Genomic DNA, 10,139 nt, shown 5'->3' with positions numbered 1-10,139 from the left:
AGGGAACCGCTATGTCCTGCTCTTGGGATGGGAACAAGGGGGGCTGTTAGCCCAGTGAGCACAGGAAGGGGGACATGCCTGAGGAGGCGTTCGGCAGGGTATTATGGGCATATTCGACCCAGGAGAGGTGGTCGCTCCAGGAATTGGGACAGGACTGTGCGACACAGCAGAGTGCTGCTTCCAGCTGTTGGTTTGTGCGTTCACACTGGCCGTTGGTTTGAGGATGGTAACCTGAGGAGAGACTCACACCAACGTCCAGAGCTGCGCAGAAAGCCCTCCACACCTGCGAGGTGAATTGGGGACCCCTATCAGACACAATATCAGACGGGATGCCATGCAGGCGGAAGACATGCTGGACCAGCAGTTCTCCGGTCTCCTTCGCCGATGGGAGTTTGCGAAGCGGGATGAAATGGGCCCCCTTGGAAAATCTGTCAACCACAGTGAGTATTACGGTGTTACCTCGGGAAGGGGGGAGACCGGAGACAAAGTCCAGGGCGATATGGGACCACGGGCGGCTAGGGATGGGAAGAGGGCGAAGCAGGCCAGAGCTGGGTTTGGTCGAGGTCTTGTTGCGGGCGCAAACGTGGCAAGCAGTGACAAAAGCCCGTGTGTCCTCAGGCATTGTGGCCCACCAGAACCATTGGCGCAACACAGCGAGGGTCCTGCGGATACCCGGGTGGCAGAACAGGCGAGACGACTTGGCCCACTCCAGCACCTGTTGCCGGACTGATGCGGGAACAAACAAATTAGCCTGAGACCCCTGCCGGGGGTCCGGGTGCTCCCCAAGGGCTTCCTTAACCTTGGACTCCACCTCCCATTCCACTGCAGCAAGAAAACAGGTGGAAGGGAGAATGGGGGCCGGGTCCACCCTGGTCTCACTAGGCAGGAACTGGCGGGATAGGGCATCTGGCTTGATATTACGTGCCCCTGGGATATAGGAGAGAGAGAAATTAAAACGTTCCAAAAACATAGATCCTCCGGGCAGCCTTGAGGTACTCCAGGTTTTTGTGATCAGTCAAAACGATGAAAGGCTGGCGAGCTCCCTCCAGCAGGTGCCGCCACTCCTCCAGGGCAAGTTTAACAGCCAGCAACTCGCGGTCCCCAATGCTATAGTTTTGCTCGGCGGGGGTTAGTCTGCGGGAGAAAAATGCACTGGGGTGCACCTTGCCATCGCCAGTCTGTCGTTGGGACAAGACTGCTCCCACGCCCATTTCAGAGGCATCCACCTCCACAATGAACTGTAAGGCAAGGTCAGGATGTGCCAGCACGGGGGCTGAAGTAAAGCGTTGCTTAAGGTACCTGAAGGCAGCGTCAGCAGAGTCAGACCAGCGAAACGGTGAAACGGTCGATGTGAGGGCCGTTAGCGGTGCTGCGACCCTGCTGTAATTCCTGATGAACCCCCGATAAAAGTTTGCGAACCCGAGGAAACGTTGGAGTTGTTTCCGATCGGTGGGCCGTGGCCACTCTACCACTGCGGTTAGCTTACCAGGGTCCATGCGGAGTTCACCCTTGGCAATGACGTAGCCCAGGAATTTGGTCTCTGGGACGTGGAACTCGCACTTTTCTGCCTTCACAAACAGACGGTTTTCCAGGAGTCTTTGGAGCACCTGGCGTACGTGCTGCTCGTGCTCTGTGAGGTTAGGAGAGAAAATCAGGATGTCATCAAGATAAACAAAAACAAACCTGTTGATCATGTCTCTCAGCACGTCATTGACCAGGTTCTGGAAAACCGCCGGGGCATTAGTGAGTCCAAAAGGCATGACGAGATACTCAAAATGGCCCAGGGGAGTGTTAAACGCGGTCTTCCACTCATCTCCCTCTCTGACACGGACCAGATGATAAGCGCTGCGTAGGTCGAGCTTGGTGAATATACGCGCGCCATGGAGGGGTGTGAACGCCGAGTCCATCAGGGGGAGTGGGTACGTGTTCTTAATGGTGATTTTGTTGAGGCCACGGAAATCAATGATGGGCCTCAATGTGCCATCCTTTTTCCCCACAAAGAAGAGGCCGGCGCCGACCGGGGATGAGGACGGACGAATTATACCTGTGGCCAAGGACTCTGATATAGGACTGCAGCACCTCCCTCTCAGCTTCCGAGATCTTATAAATGCGCTCCTTTGGCAGGGCGGCGCCAGGAAGTAGGTCTATGGCACAGTCATAAGGGCGGTGGGGGGGCAGGGCCACTGCTCGGTCTTTACTGAAGACTAGGCTCAGGTCATGGTAGCACTCAGGGACTGATGAGAGGTCTAGCTGGTCTGGGTTCTGGACAGGATAGGCCGGAGCTAGGGCAGATTTTAAACAATTTTTATGGCAAAAGGCACTCCATGCAGTGAGCTTGGGATGGGTCCAATCCTCCGCTGGGCTGTGAGTCTTGAGCCAGGGTAGGCCAAGAACCAGCGGCGTGTGAGGGCAATCGATTACTAATAGACTGAGTACCTCTTGGTGGTTACCCGATAGAAGAAGGTGGACAGGGTCGGTTTGCTCCCCCACACTAAACAGCACCTGTCCATTGAGTGCGATGGTCTTTAACGGGACAGGTAACGAGCGCGTTCCGACGCCCAGCTGTTTCACCAACCTGCGATCAATAAAACTTTGATCAGCACCACAATCAACAAAAGCCTTCACTCTGCAGGACTGGTCTTTCCAAGTAAGTGTGGCGGGGAGCTGGAGCCGAGCTGAGGAATTGTTAAACGCATGACTCACCAGTATTTCCTCACCTACTGGTGAGCCTGCCCGTTTCCCGGACGCACCGGACAATGGCGGAGGAAATGCCCTGCTTGGCCACAGTAGATGCATAGCTGGGCAGCGAGCCTACGTGTGCGTTCCTCCTCAGTGAGCCTGGCTCTCCCTAGCTGCATGGGCTCGGGGCTCTCAGCAGAGGGCAGTGTAGAGGCGACGATGTGTGGGGAATACCCGGAAGTAGGGCCATACTCTGGGCAGCGGGACAGTGAAACTTGAAAGGCGGCGGCTCGCTGCGTTGACGTCGTCTTTCGCGAAGTCGATTGTCGATTCGAATCGAACGATCGATGAGCTGATCGAGATTCCCTGGCTCGTCCCTGGAAGCCAACTCGTCCTTGAGCGATTCGCTGAGTGCGCCGGTGAAGACCTCTTGAAGCGCGGCGTCGTTGAATTGGCTCTCAGCTGCAAGCGTGCGGAACTCCACGGAGAACTCTGCGACGCTGCGCCCCCCCTGACGGATGGACATTAGGCGTTTGGCGGCTTCCTTACCACGGACCGGGTGGTCGAAAACTTTGCGCATCTCGGCTGTGAAGCAGTCATATGAGGCGCACGCCGCCGAGCCCTTGTCCCACTCAGCTGTGGCCCAGGCTAAAGCTGGACCGCGAAGGCACCCGATCAGGTAAGCGATCTTGGCCCGCTCGCTGCCGTATGTTTGTGGCTGTTGATCGAACACGAGACCGCACTGCACTAAAAAGGCACGACAAGAGCCCAAGTCGCCATCGTAGGGGGCAGGGGGTGGCACGTGCGGCTCGCGAGGCGTTGGGGAGATGAAGTCTCGGCGGGGTGGTGACGTCGGATGCAGGGGAAGCGGCGTGAACTGCGCCTGGAGAGACTGTAGTGCCTCAGAAATTTCTCCTACCTTTTGGTAAAGATATTCGAGGGCTTGAGCGTGTCGATCAACGGCGGGGGGTGACGGGGAAGCATAACTCGGATCCATGTCCGCGGGGTCCGTGATGGCCAGACCAAGCTGTTAGGGTGCGCTGGGAAGTGGACCCCAAAGCAGACAAGGGTGGCTGTGGTGATTTTCAAAAGTTTATTTGAGCACAAGTCGCAGCACCGCACGTGCACTTGGCGTGTAGCTGGCAGGTGTTGACAGGAGCTCAATCAGGCGTCGGTACAATTCAGGGAGCAGGCACGGGGAATCCTGGGACGGAACAAGAGGTCTGATTAGCCGGGTAAGAATTAATGTGGTAAATACCTGAATGCTGGACTTCACTGACGGGATTACTGAAAGTTTGGTCTGGCGACGAGCGGCAACGACGAGCTGGCTTATAAAGGCGGCTGATTTCGATGGCTTGCAGCTGTCGGCGTCTTCGCCCGTCTGGTCTCCCAGCCTGCAATCAAGGAGCCCTAACACAATACACTTTACAACCACCTTACAGTCTTTTGGGGCCTCCTCCCACGTGAAGTGCAATCGAACTCTGGCGACACCTGCATGCAACGTTGACGCCCTGGGTCAAACATTAGGGTCAAGGGTCAAAGGTCAGGAGCGATGCGGCCTCTGTCTTCAAATTGCAAAAAGTTGACTGATTTGTAGCATTCTGCCCTACTGTTAAAGACGCTCTCTCTGATTGGTCATCAGTCCAGAGTGTGGGGTGGTACCCCAACCCTGCTCTGATTGGCCAGTTCTTCCGGTCTGCAATCTGTGACCGAACCCACTCGGATTGAACATCCCCTCCAGGGTGGCAGCTATGAGTTTTTTGTAAAACAGTTTATGAATGAGTTGAAAGTGTATTTAAACAATGAGCACTAATTCCAGTTACTTACTGCACTTTAGGCCCACATAGTCTAGTCAAATCATTTTCTCCATCTTGTTTTGCGCGTTAAAGACTAACAGATGAATGTGAGATTATCCCACTTACTTACTTCAGTAAATATTGCCATTTGTTCTTATTAAGCACATACATCTAAACGTTGGTCATTTTTTACCTAAATCAAGAAAAATCTGCTTTCAAATAATGTTTTGAACCATATTTATTCTGGAATTAAGAATATTTATAACATTTCAAAGCTTTTTAAATTTATTTTAAGGAGGTGTGTTTTTGGCCAATGTAAAAGAATCCTAAATGCCTTTGTTAGGTGAATTTTCCCCCGCAGAATATATAAAATACGTATACACAGATGAGCTCATTCATTCATATTTTAGGTCCATTTGTGTGTTGTCTTTTCTGTGGTAGTTGCAGGCGGTTGAATACGGCTGTTTGAATGTTAGAATAGAATAGGCTCTGTCATTCAAATAGTACAATGACATTAAAAATAGCAACACCCTACTAGTGCATCACACAATAAATTAATGTCAATAGTACATAAATAAATAATATACACTAGTACTACCTAAAAATAAATTTAAGTGTACGAAGGAGGTAGTGTTGATGTTAAAATAAATAAAATGATAGCCGACTCCTGAACTAGGCCAATAGCAAACTGCAATATGCAAGTGTTAATCAGATATACAAGTGTTAAGAAACTAGTATTCCATTAGAAGTAAGTTACTAGGTTTTAAATTTTCATTCACGATGTCATTCTGCCCAACAGGTAACAAGTTAACTCTGGGTGGCCTTGGCATCTTTCCATTCTGCAGGGTGGTTGAGCATCTGTTCAGAGGCTGCGGGAGGGCGGGACCAAAGTTCGACGTTGTTTCCTTCAAGTGGCGTCGTGGTCCGAAGCGCAGCATTATAGATTTCTTCATTACTGTTTTAGCTGTTGTGTTGTCTTGGCCTATTTTTTCCCCACTTTCAATTATGGGCATTTGGACTTTTCCCAATTTCTGTATGCCTTAAATGTATTTGTTATTACACTCAAATTCCAGTTTTTTTTTTCTTGTATTTAAATAAAGGAGATATAGTACACAGTAAAAGTTAAGCAGCCTGTATTGAGTCTTAAATAAGTTTAATGATAAGCAAGTGTTTTGCAGATATTGACGTGTTGAGAAATAAGGACTAGGTTTTTAATTTTCTGTGAGCACTCATTGGGAAAGTGCACAATATACAGGACTATATGCTATGCCGAGCAATATGGTTATTTGTGTGTGTAAAAAGAAGTAGCTGAGACATGAAGTACATCTCAATATGTTTTATTTTACAAGGTCATTGACCGCCTCCTTAAAATTTACAAAGTTTTCAAAAGACCTGCCAGAAAGTCCTTTGGACGTGGACGCCTTGACCATGTAGGTCTTTTTTTTTTTTTTTTTTATCAATATTTTTTGTGACCCTGTGCAGATTGGGCAAAAAGCGCACAGGCGCGTAGTATTTTACATTGCCAGTCTTCATCATCACCTTGTGGTGGTGGTGCTTGTTGTTGTGCTGCTGCTACTGCTGCTGAAGATGGTGTATTTGCTACAGCAGGTCATGTTGATAATGCTGCTAATGCTGATGCACAAGCTGACGTGAGGGGCGTAGCTGGTGCAACTTTGCCTTTAGCTTGCTACAGAACAAAAAATAAATATCACGGGTAAGCCCTGAAATGCATTAAAACACTGGCAAAGGAAATTATGTTATTTTTTTATCGACCTACTGACCTCCTCCTCCTTTGTGAGGATGTACAGTCGAAATCGCTTAACGTGACATTGATGTCCTACTCTGTCATCAGTAGCCACTGACGCACGAAGCAGAAGGCTTCCTGGACCATCTTCCATTCTTCTGCGCTTTTGGCGAGATCGTTACGGAAGAACTTGGAGAGGTCATAAAACTGCCACATCTCCTCGAACGTGAAGGACCGGAAGCTGCCATGCCCGCAGATGGCCCGGTCGATGTTCTGCTCCAAGTGGCATGACACCGGAGGGAACATATCCACGTAGCGTAGAAGCTGCTCCTTCAGCCACCACTCCCCAGTTTTGGTGTCGCACCTTCCCATCTGTCGTCGCCTCTCCTTCACGTGGCTATCGAGGAGACTTTTTAAGAGAGCATGCAGTAGTTGTTTTAAACTGATTTTTTTATTTTCTTTTGGGTAACAAAGACACACATCAATTTCTTATTTATACTCACTACTTGACATAGCAGACATCTTCCTCCATAAGCCACAGAAGGTCTTGCCTTTGTATTTCCCAAAGGTCACCGTGAGCTGGCCAAGGATCTGCTGGTCTGTTGGAGCTGCGGTGACGGCATGGCAGTTTTTCCTAGCTGTCAGGCGTAAAAAAACATCAGACAAGAAGAAATAATGTAGTTCAATTCATTTTTTAAATGAAGGAGATGTTGTTGTTTTTTTAAAAGGCATCCAGAACAATACCTTGTTTGTACATGTACTTCTCAGGCGCAGTTTAGGCAGCAAAGCATGGTGGCCGGTCATCGCTTCTGATGTACACTGAGAAACACAAAGGCAAGTGTCAACACAAAAAAGCAGGACATGACACGGAGGAAAAATTCTAGATGATAGTAATAATAAAATTGCATTTTTGTTGGTTGTGAAGACGATGCCTCCATTCCTAGCTGGCAATTAGAAAAACAAAAATGACGATGTTCAGAGATGCTAAAATGTTGAGAGGGGTGTCTTGAGTTCATCTAATTCCCAAATTCCAAATAAAAACGAACTTATTGGGGAAAGTGCAAAATTGGCCCACTTACAAAATGATGACGTCTATGTAGTACAGTATGTAGAAAGTGACCTTATCCAACATTGGGGCTTCTTCCCCTTCACATGGAAGAATCATGTTTATGGGTATGGTTCCCTTTTAAGATCTTATACTTCTGACAAACATTTCCGATGACCCTTTCAACATGGATTCTCAAATGTGCTGACAGCGGCCTTTTGTAAATGCTGGGAGTTTGACATCTGAACACTACATGCCCACACATTCTTGCATGTCAAAACCTCTGTCAGCCAAGACATTGTCCCCAGGTAACAAATATTTAAAAAACAAAAAAATCACTGTTCAGGGTTATATGTTTGTCACTTGTACGCCCTCCCCAGCCTTTTGATAAGAAACAAATGGCTCCCTTGGGTGTAATACATATTAAATACTTCATAGTGTGGTGGTGCTTGTAGCTGGAAAACATTTGGGCACGTGCTTTCAGATTTGATGAGTTTTCTGTGAAAATTTCAAAACGGTCAATAATCACAGTCTGTGTCACATCCTGATTGGTGTTGTGCGTCTCATCCTCCGTGATTAGCTGATCACCTTTTTCTCCAGCTTCATGTGTCCCCTCTTCAGTCTGTAGCTGACCACTTTCTTCTCCAGCGTCAGGTGTCCCTTCCTCATTCTGTTGGTGACTGTTTATTTCACCAGGCTCAGATGGTCCCTCCTTGGTCTGCAGCTCTTCAATGTTTGCATCCTGCTGGACCCCCATCTCTGGTGCTTGCAGTGTCTCTTTCCGTAGCTGCTCACGTTCGTCTTGCAGAGCGTGCAGTGTTTGTCGGTGTAACAGATGTGTGTCCCAGATGTAGGGGTGGTGCCCAGTCTGGGTCAGTCTCCCTCATTTCATAAGCTGGTTCACCTGCAATCACAGGTTTTATTTAGAAAGCTAGGCAAGATTGGATATTTCCATGGCATTTCACTTTCGTAAACACTTAATCAGACATGCTACCATCCCATCAGATCATCAGAATTTATAAATCAAGCCGGATGCAACGGACAGGACGTGAAAAGTGGACATGTCCGGGCAAAGAGGACGTTTGGTCATCCAAGCAAACAGTCATGGCCGATAAAAACTAGATCACGATTGTGTACGATCGGGGAAAAAAATGGACCCAAGAAGACATCATCACAACTGTTTCTCCACCAAGCATTGTGAGGAATGTTCACAGTCTATGTGCAGCGACATTAATTCACTTTACAACGCATACTCACATCATCAATGAAGGAGCCGACGTACACTGCTGGCCAAAAGTATTGGCACCCATGCAATTCTGTCAGTTAATGCTCAATTTCTCCCAGAAAATGATTGCAATTACAAATGCTTTGTTAGTACTGCTTTGTCATGTACGTGTACAATCATTTAGTTTATTTTTTTTTTGTCTGTGAATTTCAATCTGTTTGTCACTAGTAAACATACACTCCATTTGAACAAGGAGGGGGACAGCGAATACGTTCGTTCGCTTCCAGCCCTTCCAGTTCAAATGGAGTGGAGGTTTAAGTGCTGTCAATGGCAACACTTGGTCACTTTTCAGTTTTAGTCGATTTCAGCGACGCCGTTGGACAAAAGCGGTGGTGTTTTGCCTTAAGGCAGACACACACCCAAATAGTGCTGTAAAATCACGATGGTCGCCTGCAGATGGATAAAACATTTGTTTCCAGCGGCTGTGTGAAGGATTAAAAGTAACAAGGTAATGAATCCAGTTGTGGCTAAACAATAGGATAGGATCAAGGCCGGCCCAGCCTATACGCAGACTATGCAGCTGCTTAGGGCCCCTGACCACTCGGGGGCGGGGCCCCAATCTGGAAACCTCATTTTATAGGTTGTTAATAGGGCATCGTGAATAATGTGGGGCGCATTGCCGTTGATCTATGCAAACATCCATTTTCTTGTCATTACAATCTGGCAACCTGGGGAGTGACGTTAAACCTGCTTTGCGATGATTGGTGCTCAAACTTGCTTGGAAAATAGATGCACGGATATGTGGAAGAGAATTTATCCCTCTGGAGCAGAGAAAGGAAAGAAGAAAATCGTAGAAGAAAAGAAACAACAGTATAGTGCTGCAACGATTAATCGATGAACTCGAGTATTCGATTAGAAAAAACATTCGAATTAAATGTTGTTGCTTTGAGTATTTGTTTAATGAAAGTGGCATTGTAATGGTTTATTTTGAAATTGTTTGCATTTACTTTTATTGATTAGGGTGGATGCACTGCCCTCTGGTCTGCCTCTTTTTACATGGCTGAATCCAACTGCTCCCTGTTAAGACCAACGTGAGCTAAGTTTTTGTTTGAGCTAATGTTTTTTTAATGTATTCATAATTTAGTTTATAGGTATATTTAGCCGTTTTTTGTGGGAATATGTGTCTGAATCATTTGTTAAGAGCATTGTGAAAAAAACTTCAGCATTTTATAGCATTTAAGCTAGCTGACTTTTTCTATGCAAGTTAGCCAATTGTTCTTTTGTTGTACATAGATCCTCATTAAAAAAAAAAAAAAATAATTATACTCTTTGAGGCTGAGCTCAGGTATTTTAATTTTTCATGTTTCTAATCCGATTACTCGAATATTCCAACTGACTGGTCCATCAATTAATCGATTACTAAAATATTCTATAGCTGCAGCCCTACAACAGTATCGCGGTAATTGAGCATGTTGTTTATGTTGTTGTTGTTGTTGTTGTTGTTGTGCAAGACACTCCGACTTGAACGCTGTTGTCAGCTGAGCTTGTCAATATGTCGTACTGGTAATTGCCATTAGCTGCAGGGCAAAAGCCTGGAGCGAATCAAGTAAAGCGGAGCAAGCTGTCACCTGTCGGCAACGGCAAATGTAC

General features: G+C 47.3%; 1 long non-coding RNA gene across 1 annotated transcript; it reads right to left on the bottom strand.

The window, feature by feature from the left end:
* Positions 1-5,983: 5,983 nt before the first annotated feature.
* On the bottom strand, positions 5,984-8,167 carry LOC130911584 (uncharacterized). Its single transcript, XR_009062302.1, has 5 exons — positions 7,853-8,167; positions 6,964-7,038; positions 6,723-6,857; positions 6,257-6,628; positions 5,984-6,162 (listed from the first exon to the last, which is right to left on the bottom strand). It is a non-coding gene; the product is annotated as an uncharacterized LOC130911584 (long non-coding RNA).
* Positions 8,168-10,139: the final 1,972 nt, after the last annotated feature.

Source organism: Corythoichthys intestinalis, unplaced genomic scaffold (assembly GCF_030265065.1).
Source record: "Corythoichthys intestinalis isolate RoL2023-P3 unplaced genomic scaffold, ASM3026506v1 HiC_scaffold_60, whole genome shotgun sequence".
In the NCBI taxonomy this organism is placed as follows: Eukaryota; Metazoa; Chordata; class Actinopteri; order Syngnathiformes; family Syngnathidae; genus Corythoichthys; species Corythoichthys intestinalis.
This window is presented reverse-complemented; position numbering and strand designations above follow the sequence as displayed.